Raw genomic sequence first — 12,738 nt, forward strand, 5'->3', positions numbered from 1 at the left:
TTCAAAACTAAAACGCTCATTCCAAAGACTATCTTTTCACCTTGCTTATAGTTTCCTTTGTTGTGCAGAAGCTTTTAATTTTAATCAGGAGCAACTGACAAACAACTAATCTCAAAAATATACAAGCAATTCCTGCAGCTTAATTCCAGAAAAATAAACGACCCTATCAGAAAAAGGGCCAAAGAACTAAATAGACATTTCTCCAAAGAAGACATACAGATGGCTAACAAACACATGAAAAGATGCTCAACATTACTCATTATCAGAGAAATGCAAATCAAAACCACAGTGAGGTACCATTTCACGCCAGTCAGAATGGCTGCAATCCAAAAGTCTACAAGCAATAAATGTTGGAGAGGGTGTGGAAAAAAGGGAACCCTCCTACACTGTTGGTGGGAATGCAAACTAGTACAGCCACTATGGAGCATAGTGTAGAGATTCCTTAAAAAACTGGAAATAGAACTGTCTTATGACCCAGCAATCCCACTGCTGGAAATACACACCAAGGAAACCAGAATGGAAAGAGACACGTACCCCAGTGTTCATCGCAGCACTGTTTATAATAGCCAGACATGGAAGCAACCTAGATGCCCATCAGCAGATGAATGGATAAGAGAGCTGTGGTACATATACACAATGGAGTATTACTCAGCCATTAAAAAGAATACATTTGAATCCGTTCTAATGAGGTGGATGAAACTGGAGCCTATTATACAGAGTGAAGTGAGCCAGAAAGAAAAACACCAATACAGTATACTAATGCATATATATGGAATTTAGAAAGATGGTAACGATAACCCTGTATGCGAGACAGCAAAAGAGACACAGATGTATAGAACAGTCTTTTGGACTCTGTGGGAGAGGGAGAGGGTGGGATGATTTGGGAGAATGGCATTGAAACATGTATAATATCATATAGGAAACTAAAAAATAAAAATAAAAAAGTTGTTGGAAATCTAAAAAAAAAAAAAAAAGACTAAATCACTGATGTGTGTGTGTTTTCTCAGTCCTGCCCAACTGTGTGATCCCATGGCCTGTGGCCCACCAGGCTCCTCTGTCCATGGAATTATCCAGGCAAGATACTGGACTGGGTTGTCATTTCCTCCTCCAGGGGATCTTCGTGATCCAGGGGTCAAACCTCTGTCTCCTGTGGCTCCTGCTCTGCAATCCCCTCAGGCAGATTCTTTACCACTGAGCCACCTGGGAAGCCCCCCAAAACCTTGATACCACTGAGAAAATGTAGGTGATGTCACTTTATAAATACTGCCCATATAAAATAGCAATAGAATCTTAGATTTAGGGCTGGAATAAAACAGTTTCAAAGGATAAATACAGACCAAGGTGTTAGTTGCTCAGTCATCTCTAACTCTTCGTGACCCCATCGACTGTAGCCCACCAGGCTCCTCTCTCCATGGTATTCTCCATGCAATAATACTAGACAATAATGCTAGACTGGGTAGCCATTCCCTTCTCCAGGGGAATCTTCCCCAAAATTCTATAAACTAGAAAGGCATCTAAAATGATTCTTACAGAGAATATTATCTTCAAAAACACTGACATTAGAAAACAAGAGTTAAAAATTAAATATCAATCTCAAGAAGTAGGGAATAGAGCAAAATAATGAATCCTAAGAAAGTGCCAAGGAACAAACATTAAAGGTAAAAGGAGACACTAATTAAGATGATCAAAAGACCACAAGTTGTTTCCAAAGGCCAATTTACACAGTGAACACATTCAACTAAAGACATAACATATTGGAAATAGATTTGACACTACCTCGTATAGTTAGGCTTGTGCTAACCTATAGATCAACAACTCCAACTTAAGTAGATACAATAGAGAAATTCTCACATAGGAATAGAAAGCCTATACAAAATGTTCATATTAACTTTGTTCGATATTACGCCAAGTGAGATAAGTCAGGCAAGAAAGACAAGTACTGTGTAGTATCAGCTATGTGGGAAATTGAAAAAAGCCAAACATAAAAACAGAAAGGGATAATGGTGATTACCAGAAGACAGACAGGGTAGGGGGAAAGGACAAATGCTGTTTAGGGTACAGACTTGCAATGAGTAGTAAGTAAGCCCTAGAAATCTAACGAACAGTATGGTGAATATAGGCAACAATATTGTATATTATCAAACTTACTAAGAGACTAGAGCTTAATGATTCCAGCCACTGACAAGGAAGGATCATTATGTAATGTGAGAGAGGTTCGAATTATCACTGCAATGGTACTCATCTTACAATATGTAAATATGTCAAATTCATGTTGCATACCTTAAAGTTGCACAATGTTATGTGTCAGTTATATTTCAGTTTAGAAAACCACTGTTCATAACAGCAAAATCTGGGAACAACCCAAATGTTGTCATTATACTAATGACAGTATCAGTCAGTTCATTCGCTCAGTTGTGTCCGACTCTTTGCAACCCCATGAATCGCAGCACGCCAGGACTCCCTGTCCATCACCATCTCCCGGAGTTCACTCACACTCACGTCCATCGAGTTGGTGATGCCATCCAGCTATCTCATCCTTGGTCATCCCCTTCTCCTCCTGCCCCCAATCCCTCCTAGCATCAGAGTCTTGTCCAATGAGTCAACTCTTTGCATGAGCTGGCCAAAGTACTGGAGTTTCAGCTTTAGCATCATTCCTTCCAAAGAACACCCAGGACTGATCTCTTTTAGAATGGACTGGTTAACTAAATTATGAATTATCAAGTGACTATTATCCAATAGTAACATTCACAGAAAACTAACCAAACTGATCAGATGGGTCACAGCCTTGTCTAACTCAATGAAACTATGAGCCATGCCGTGTAGGGTCACCCAAGACGAACGGGTCATGCTGGAGAAGTCTGACAAAATGCGGTCCACTGGAGAAGGGAATGGCAAGCCACTTCAGTATTCTTACCTTGAGAACCCCATGAAGAGTATGAAAAGGCAAAAAGATATAACACTGAAAGATGAACACCCCAGATGGATAGGAGCCCAATATGCTACTGGGGAAGAGTAGAGGTATAGCTTAGGAAAGAATAAAGGGGTTGTGCCAAAGCAAAAACAATACCCAGCTTTGGATATGACTGGTGATGGAAGTAAAGTCTGATGCTGTAAAGAACAGTATTGCATAGGAACTGGAAATGTTAGGTCCATGAATCCAGGTAAATTGGAAGTGGTCAAACAGGAGATGCCAAGAGTGAACATTGACATTTTAGGAATCAGTGAACTAAAATGGACCAGAATGGGCAAATTTAATTCAGATAACCATTACATATACTACTGTGGCAAAAATCCCTTAGAAGAAATGGAGTGGCCCTCATAATCATCAAGAGTCCAAAATGAAGTACCTGGGTGCAGTCTCAAAAACGACAGAGTGATCTCTGTTCTCATTCCATACTGCAGTAATCCAAGTCTATGACCCGTCTACTAAGGCCAAAGAAGCTGAAGTTGAACAGTTCTATGAAGACCTACAAGACCTTCTAGAACTAACACCCAAAAGAGATGTCCTTGTCATTATAGGGGACTGGAATGCAAAAGTAAGAAGTCAAGAGATACCTGGAGTAACAGGCAAATTTGGCCTTGGAGTACAAAATGAAACAGACCAAAGCCTAACAGAGTTTTTCCAAGAGAATGCACTGGTCGTAGCAAACACCCTTTTCCGACAGCACAAGAGAAGACTCTACACATGAACATCACCAGATGGTCAATACCAAAATCAGATTGATTATGTTCATTGCACCCAAAGATGGAGATGTATAGAGTCAGGAAAAAACAGGAGTTGACTGTGGCTCAGATCATAAACTCATTGCAAAATTCAGACTTAAACTGAAGAAAGTATGGAAAACCGCTAGACCACTCAGGTATGAGCTAAATCAAATCCCTTACTATTCTACAGTGGAAATGGGAAATAGATTTAAGGGACTAGATCTGATAGAATGCCTGAAAAACTATGGACAGAAGTTTGTAACACTGTACAGGAGGCTGGGATGAAAGTCATCCCCAAGAAAAAGAAATGCAAAAAGGCAAAATGGTTGCTGAGGAGGCCTTAAAAATACCTGAAGAAGAAGAGATGTGAAAGGCACCAGAGAAAAGGAAAGATATATCCATCTGAATGCAGAGTTCCAAAGAACAGCAAGGAGAGATAAGAAAGCCTTCCTCAGTGATCAATGCAAAGAAATAGAGGAAAACAATAGAATGGGAAACACTAGAGATCTCTTCAAGGAAATTAGACATACCAAGGGAACATTTCATGCAAAGATGGGCACAATAAAGGACAGAAATGGTATGAACCATATGGAGAAACAATGGAAACAGTAAGAGATTTTATTTTCTTGGGCTCCAAAATCACTGGAGATGGCGACTACAGCCATTAAATTAAAAGATGCCTGCTCCTTGGAAGAAAAGCTATGGCCAACCTGGACAGCATATTAAAAAGCAGGCAAAGGTACATCTAGTCCAAGCCATGGTTTTTCCAGTAGTCATGTATGCATGTGAGAGTTGGACCATAAAGAAAGCTGAACACTGAAGAATTGATGCTTTTGAACTGTGGTGTTGGAGAAGACTCTTGAGAGTCCCTTGGACTAAAAGAAAATCCAATCAGCCCATCCTAAAGGAAATCAGTCCTGAATATTCAGTGAAAGGGCTGATGCTGAAGCTGACACTCATACTTTGGCCAGCTGATGTGAAGAACTGACTCATTAGAAAAGACCCCAATCCTTGAAATCATTGAAGGCAGGAGAAGGGACAACAGAGGATGAGATGGTTGGATGGCATCACCACCTTGATGGACATGAGTTTGAGCGAGCTCTGGGAGTTGGTGATGGAAAAGGTAGCCTGGCATGCTGAGGTCCATGGGGCTGCAAAGACTTGGACACACTGAGCCACTGGACTGAATAGTAGCATTCAAGTGACCACAGCTACACACTGAAATATGAATATAATGAAACCATAAATTTCAGTTAATATGTGTATGTTAATACAACATGCTGAAAAAGAAGAGAAGGAAAAGCATACATTTGAGAATAGCTGTTAATTTCAGATAAAGAGGATGTACATGGAAGGGCACGCAATACAGCTGATTCTTGAACAACGTGGGTTTGGACTGTGTAGGTTCGCTTATATGCAGCTTTTTTGTCAATAGTAAATACTACAGTGCTGCATAATTCATGGTTAGCTGAATCCTCAGATATGGAAACATGCATAGAGAGGAATCACGTCTATGGGGAACTGTGGATACAGCAGACCGACTGTAAGTTACATGCCGATTTTTGTGCAGAGGGTCAGTGCCCCTGTCAATTTCTATTCTATATCAATTTATAGTGCCCCCTCTATCAATTGCTCATTGTTCAAGGGCCAAGCATAGATCAGTTTTAGCGCTAATGCCCCAGTTCTTACATTGAGTGATGCATTCAAAGGTGTCTGATTGTCATGCTACATAACCTACACATTACATAACTTATCTGTGGGTTTCAAATACTACATGAAGAATTATATGTTTATGTTCTCTAGAATGGAAATTCTTGTTTATGCCTTATATAAATTATCTCATTTACTTTGTGGCAAACTTTTGAGGTAGTTGTTTATCCCCTCATATTAAAGGTAAAGAAAATAAGTTTTATGGAGGGGGATGACTGATCTCGGGTGCAGGCCATTTACTCTGTAGCTCCAACGCCCCTTTGTTTATTGTACTGTCTCCTGATTCCAACATCTTTCAGAGTTAAGACCAAAGTAGTTGTGGACTCTTACTTTAATATGGAATAAGATGGGCTGAGGGTGAAATACCAGGAAAAATTGAAGGGAGGCTAAGTAGCATAGAAAAAGATTCACAAAAATATCGACATATGAACTGAGAATCATAAGATGATTAGAAGTTAGAAAAGATGTTCCAGCCACTGAAAACCATCTGGATAAAGATATGAAGAGGAGGAAACACGGAGGACATGTGAGAATAGTGAAACTCTGAGTGTGGTGGATCAGGAGGGAGTGAATGACGAGATGGCAGTTGAGAACGGAATGTAGGTTTTGCTCAGATTTGTAAAGATAGAATGTGATTTTTTTTCCCTATCCCTTTAAAGTGGTGTAACAAAAGCAATTTGAATTTTAGAATAAAATATCTGTATTCCATAGTGTCTCTATTGACCCCCTAGGTGACTATATTCATCTGTTTAAGAATAAATATTCTAGTTCTTAGTTAGATGTCTCTTTCATAGAGATGTAGGCTCACCAAATGTGGAAAATATCCAAGGAACTATTACAGCTGACTCCAGGCCTGCAAAGACCTAGGAGGGATTAAATTGAAGACCAAAGACTGATGAGGGCAGGCAGGGTTAGGGTTTGTCACTGTTAGGTGTAGTATACCAGCCTGATGCTGATGATGGGGAAGAGTGCATGGAACTATTCTTATAGTCTAAGGATTGTCAGCAAAACCTAGGTTCTTCGTGAGATCACAAGAAGACCATCCCCAGTGGGTTTCAATCAGATGCAACATTATCTGCAGAGAATAGAGGAACACCCTGTTGCTGTGAGCTGGCTCGTTGTCCTACCCACTTGTAAAGACACATCGGTGTAGCCTTGGGTTTTACAAAGTGTAGTCTGACAATTGGGCTTGGCTGCCCAGATACATTAAAGGCAGTCAGACTTCAGCCCTAGTCCTCCCGAGTTCAAGTGAACCACAGTTCTTTTTAAATCATGTTGTTAAAGCCACATACATACATTGTATAACAAGGCAAATTCAAACTACCATTCTTTTATCTTGGAGGAGCAGTCAATTTTTTTGTATCTAATGTCAACAACTTATAACTGTTTTAGTACTTGTTACCAAAGAACAGAAACTTTGTCATAAAGAGGAATGGTTGTGTTAGGATGTGGTAGAGAAAGGGTTGGTGTCAACAATATTCCAACAGAGAAGATTGACCAGGGATTCTCTTATCAAGCTGGTAACCATGGAAAAATTATTTAACCTCCTTTAGACTGTTTCCTCATTGTAAAAATGCAGATGATATCTAAACTTCAAAGTTTAGTAATAAGAACTGAGTAAGAAAATAATATCAAGATTGCCAGGAGAAATATCAACAACCTCAGATATAGAGATAATATCAACTTAATGGCAGAAAGCAAAGAGGAACTAAAGAGTCTCTTGATGAGGATGGAAGAGGAGAGTGAAAAAGCTGGCTTAAAATTCAACATTAAAAATCTAAGATCATGGCATCTGCTCCCATCACCTCATGGTAAATAGAAGGGTAAAAGTGGAAGCAGTGACAGATTTTATTTTCTTGGGCTTCAAAATCACTGCAAATGGTGACTGCAGCCATGAAATTAAAAGATGCTTGCTCCTTGGAAGGAAAACGATGACAAACCTAACCAGCATATTAAAAAGCAGAGACATCTTTGCTAACAGAGACCTTTGCCAACAAAGGTCCATTTAGTCAAAGCTATGGTTTTTCTAGTACTCATGTATGAAAGTGAGAGCTGGAAGAAGGCTGAGTGCTGAAGAATTGATGCTTTTGAATTGTGGTGTTGGAGAAGACTCTTAAAAGTCCCTTGCACTGCAAGGAGATCCAACCAGTCAATCCTAACGAATCAACCCTGAATATTCTTTGGAAGGACTGATGCTGAAGCTCCAATTCTTTGACCACCTGATGTAAAGAGCCAGTTCATTGGAAAAGACTCTGATGCTGGGAAAGACTGAAGGAAGAATAAAGCGGTGACAGAGAAAGAGATGGTTGGATGGCTTTGCTGACTCAAATGCACACGAGTTTGAGTAAACCCTGGACACAGTGAAGAATAGGGAAGCTTGGTGTGCTGCAGTCCATGGAATCACAAAGAGTTGAGCACAACTTAGAAACTGATCAATAACAAGAAGATATCCAAAGACAACTTGCATTTTGAATAGAATATGACTGGTAATAACCAGTAGATCAAAGAATAAAAGGGAAAAAAATATCTCGAGACAAATGAAAATGGAAACACAGCATACCAGAATTTATGGGATGAAGCAAAGCTTCCAAGAGGAAAGTTGATGACAATAAATGTCTACATTAAGAGACAAGAAAAATCTCAAACAACCTAACTCTATGCCTTAAAGAATTAAGCACTCGATCCTATTATATCACCAGTAAGGGGATTAGAAAAAGAAGAAGAAAATAAGTCCAAAATTACCAAAAAAAAAAAAAAAGAAAAAAGGAAATAATAAATATTAGAGGAGAAACAAATGAGATAGAGAATAGGAGGACAACAGAAAAGATTAACAAAACTATGAGTTTGTTCTTTGAAAAGTTGAGCAAATTTAGCAAACTGTTATCTAAACTAACATAGAGAAAAAGAGATAGGATTCAAATCAACAAATGTATAAATTAAAAAGGAAACATTATAACTGATGCCAAAGAAATACAAAGGATCATAAGAGGCTAATGTGAAAACTATATACTCACAAACTGGAACCTGGAAGAAGTGGAAAAATTCTTTGAAACATGCAACCTACCAGAACGGAATCAGGAGGAAAAGACAATCTGAACAGACTAATTATTAGCAAAAAGATTGGTTCTGTAATCAAAAGTCTTCCAATGAACAAAAGCCCAGGATTCACTGGTGAATTTTACCAAACATTTAATGTAGAATTAAAATAGAGTTGCGTCCAACTGTTTGCTACCATATGGACCATAGCCCATCAGGCTCCTCTATCCACGGGATTCTCAAGACAAGAATACTGGAGTGGGTTGCACATCCTCCTCCAGGGGATCTTCCCAACCCAGGGATCACACTTGTGTGTCCTGAATCTCCTGCACTGGCAGCTAAGTTCTTTACAACTAGTGCCACCTGGAAAGCCCAGAATTAAATCAATACTTCTCAAACTTTTGCAAAAAGATTGAAGAGGAGGGAACATTCCCAAACTTATTTTATGAGGACAGCATTACCCTGATACCAAAGCCAGAAGAGAGCACTATTAGAAAAGGAAGCTAAAAGATGTCATCCCTGATAAATATAGATGCAAAAATTCTCAATAAAATAGTAACAATGTTCAGCAGCATATTAATAAATCATTTTCCATGATCAAGTGGGATTTATTCCTGGAATGCAGGCATGATTCAACATATTCAAATCAATCACTGTGATACATCACATTAATAGAATGAAAGAAACAAATCCTATGATCATCTCAATAAATGCAAAAAAAAATGCCCTTGACAAAATTTAACCTCTGTTCATGTTAAAAATGCTTAAGAAATTAGGTGTGAAGGAAAGCACCTCGACCTAATAAAAGCATGTAACCAGTCCGCAGCTAACATTATACTCAAAAGTTGAAGGGTGAAAACGTTTTCTCTAGGATCAGGGACAAGACAAGGACATAGGCTCCAATCACTCCTATTTAATATGGTACTAGAAGTCTTAGCCAGATCGATAAAAGGCATCAAAATTGGAAAGAAGTAAAACTGTTTCTGTTTTTTCAGATGACATGATTTTATATACAGAAAATTCAAGACTCCACCAAAAACAGTTAGACATTGATATTGCATTCAGTGAATTTGCAAGATACTAAATTGCATACAAAAGTCAGTAGTATTTCTATGCACTAATAACAAATTATCTGAAAAAGAAATAAACAAAATGATCCTATTTACAGTAGCATTACAACCAATAAAATACTTAGGAATTTGACCAAGGAGGTGAACAATCTCTATATTAAAAACTGTAAGACACTGATGAAAGAAATCAAAGCTGACACAAGTGAAAAAGTAGCCAGGGGTCATGGATTGCAAGAATTAATATTGTTAATGTGTCTATATTATTCAAAACCAACTGCAGAGTCAATGCAATCGCTATCAAGGTTCCTCCTTGAATTAAAATCACTGTTTTATATATAATAAGACAACAGTAGAAAAAGCAACCCTAAAATTTGTGTGAAACCGCAAAGGAACCTACATAGCCAAAGTAATCTTGAGAAAAAAGAACAAAGAGATAAACATCACACTTCCTGATTTCAAGCTATATTATAATGCTATGATAATCAAAACAGCATGATATTGGCATAAAAACAGAAACAAAGATGGATGGAACAGGATTGGAAGCCTAGAAATAAACCATGTATATATAGTCAATTATTATTTGACAAGAAAGGCAAAAACAATGAAGCAAAGAGTCTCTTCAAAAATGGTACTAGGAAAATTAGTTATTCACATGTCAAAGAATAAAACTAGACCTCACAATTACACCAGAAGTAACTTGAAATAGATTAAAGATTTAAATGTTTGACCAGAAGTCTTATAATTTCTAGAAGAAAACATAGGAAGAAAGCTTCATAACATGGGTCTTGGCAATGGGTTTTTGGATTTGAAACCTGGAACACAAACAGCATCAATACCAAGTGGGAGTATGTTCAACTGAAAAACTGCCGCACAGCAAAAAAGGATCAAAAAATGAATAAATAAATAAAACTAGGGAATAGGAAAATATACATTTGCAAGCCATGTATCTGTTAAGTGGTTAATATCAAAACTATTCATGATGATTCAAAAAAAAAGTATTTTTTTCCCTACTTATATCATGATATGCCAATTTGAAAGCCTCAAGAGCAGATAATTTATTATTTAAGCAGTCTGGAATTAGTTCTTGAGAAGCTGATATGGCAAAATCGAATATCAAAACTTGTTTTCTTGATGTGCTCAGAAAGCAAACTAGGAATGTCATGTGGTTTTCTATATTGTTCTGTTGCTAAAGCTATGCCACAAAATGAAAGTTTCTCTGCGAATAGAGTGTTTTACAAATTCTGGCTAAGAGACTGTCAAAGTAAGAAATTGGTATCAATTGTTCTTTAGGTCATTATCACATATCATCTGCATGTAATTTCCATAGCAGTGAACACTGATTGTGACATTAGTATTGTGGTAGTGTTGGCCTGAGAGCTGGAGGTATTGATATGCGCTCTAGTCATGACAATTCCTAAAGAAGAAAAAATAATTATAGTCGATTTGCATAAATCACTACAAGTAATGGTGTACCCATCACTTTTGAGTTAGTTTGCAGCGTTCAGTTAGCTGGCAAACCGGAGAATTTATGAAGCATTAAACCATGTCACTGTTAGTCAGATTAAATTCACTGTAACATTATACTTACATAAAGTGCTTTGTGAAGGAGATATGAAAAATGTTAACTGAACTGATCTCAGAAGACAGAAAAATGATTATGATATAATACTTGGGCTGAATATTATCCCTTTCCTGGCATAAGCTCATTATGGTTTTTAAAGGACTAAATTCAAATGATAAGAAAAAAAAAAAAAGCAGGACTCTTACCTGGAAGATTGAAAGATATATGTATCAGAGGCAATGTTCTCAATGAGAAAGATGGAAAAAGGAGGGGGAAAGGATATAAAAATAACTCACTCTGTACATTCTAGAAGAGAACAAGAAGGGGAATGGGGTGCCCGCAGAGAGTTGAGGGGCCGTGGGAATCCTCTTTGATCCTCACATTTTGCGGGTGGGAAACCAAAGTCTGCGGAAAGTTAGAGTCTAGCCTAAGGCAAAATAGCTTGCAAGTAACAACCTCCTAACTCCTAATAAAGTGTATTTCCTGTAAACCCCAGAGTAATTTTAATTCAGGGTGTAAGCTAAAGACCAATTTTCATAAATTTTGCGTTAAAATTAAAGTTAAATATACTTCATTATACTTCATTAATATACCAAACTAGGACCAAATTCTGAATTTTTTTTAATGGGGGTTCTTGTAAAAAGCAATAACACTATGTACTTGAGAAGCTTAGCTCACAAAAACTAAGATCGTTGCTTCCAGGGCAGGAGGGGAGGCCATGGACCAATTTTCTGGTGGTCTGTGCTGTGAGCTGCAATTCTAGTGCAAGGCGTCAGGCATATCTTAGATCTCTGGAAAGTCTGCCTAACAATTTGATAACCTGGACATTTGTCTGGTGTGCTTTATTGAAGGCATTCATATATAAACCAGTGAAAAATACTATTTCTGGAGGGGGAAAAACAATCCAGTTAACTCTGGGTTTTCTTTTTATTTCATTTTTTGCCTTTATTTTTCTATTTTTCTAACTGGCTCAGAGGAGCCTCAAGTGTACACACCCTAGAGGAACCTAGAGGAATTCGGAATTTGCCAAATGTGCCACACTTCTTAACCCCATCTAAACAACACTGCCGCAGACAGAGGAGTGTAAACAAGATAACAAGATGGACAATCTTATTCTTAAAACACCAAAGCTGAATTTCATCTCATAACATCCAGTTTTTGCAGGATAGTAAATTATCCTGAGGGGAGTGTGTGCCAAAGTCTTTTGGAGGGATGGGGGGTTTACCTTTGTTTATACATGATTATGAGTTTCCCATGTGTCACTAGTGGTAAAGAACCCACCTGCCAATGCAGGAGACTTAAGAGATGCGGGTTTAATCCCTGAGTCAGTGAGATCCCTTGAAGGAGGGCCTGGCTACCCACTCCAGTATTCTTGCCTGGAGAATCCCACGGACAGAGGAGCTTGATGGGCTACAGTCCAAAGGGTTGCAAAGAGTCAGACACAACTGAAGCAACTTAGCATGCATGCAGGCATACAGGATTATAATGGACCACATTCATTTTGCCAAAGACCCCTGATTTCTGAGAGATTGTTTCACGCACAGCTCTTAAAAAGGAAGTGAATGTTTAATTAGCAGGAAACAGAAGCATGCAGTATTTTGATCTCGACTGCACTCCCTAAACTGGCCAAAGCTCGAAAGACTCAGGATCCACTTC

At 38.2% G+C, this 12,738-nt stretch overlaps 1 protein-coding gene across 1 annotated transcript in view; it reads left to right on the forward strand.

Annotated features, from left to right (window-relative positions):
* The window catches only part of CNTNAP2 (contactin associated protein 2), a 2,336,063-nt gene that overhangs the window by 1,114,147 nt on the left and 1,209,178 nt on the right, over positions 1 to 12,738 (forward strand). The window lies entirely within an intron of this gene.

Source organism: Ovis canadensis, chromosome 4 (assembly GCF_042477335.2).
Source record: "Ovis canadensis isolate MfBH-ARS-UI-01 breed Bighorn chromosome 4, ARS-UI_OviCan_v2, whole genome shotgun sequence".
Taxonomy (NCBI): domain Eukaryota; kingdom Metazoa; phylum Chordata; class Mammalia; order Artiodactyla; family Bovidae; genus Ovis; species Ovis canadensis.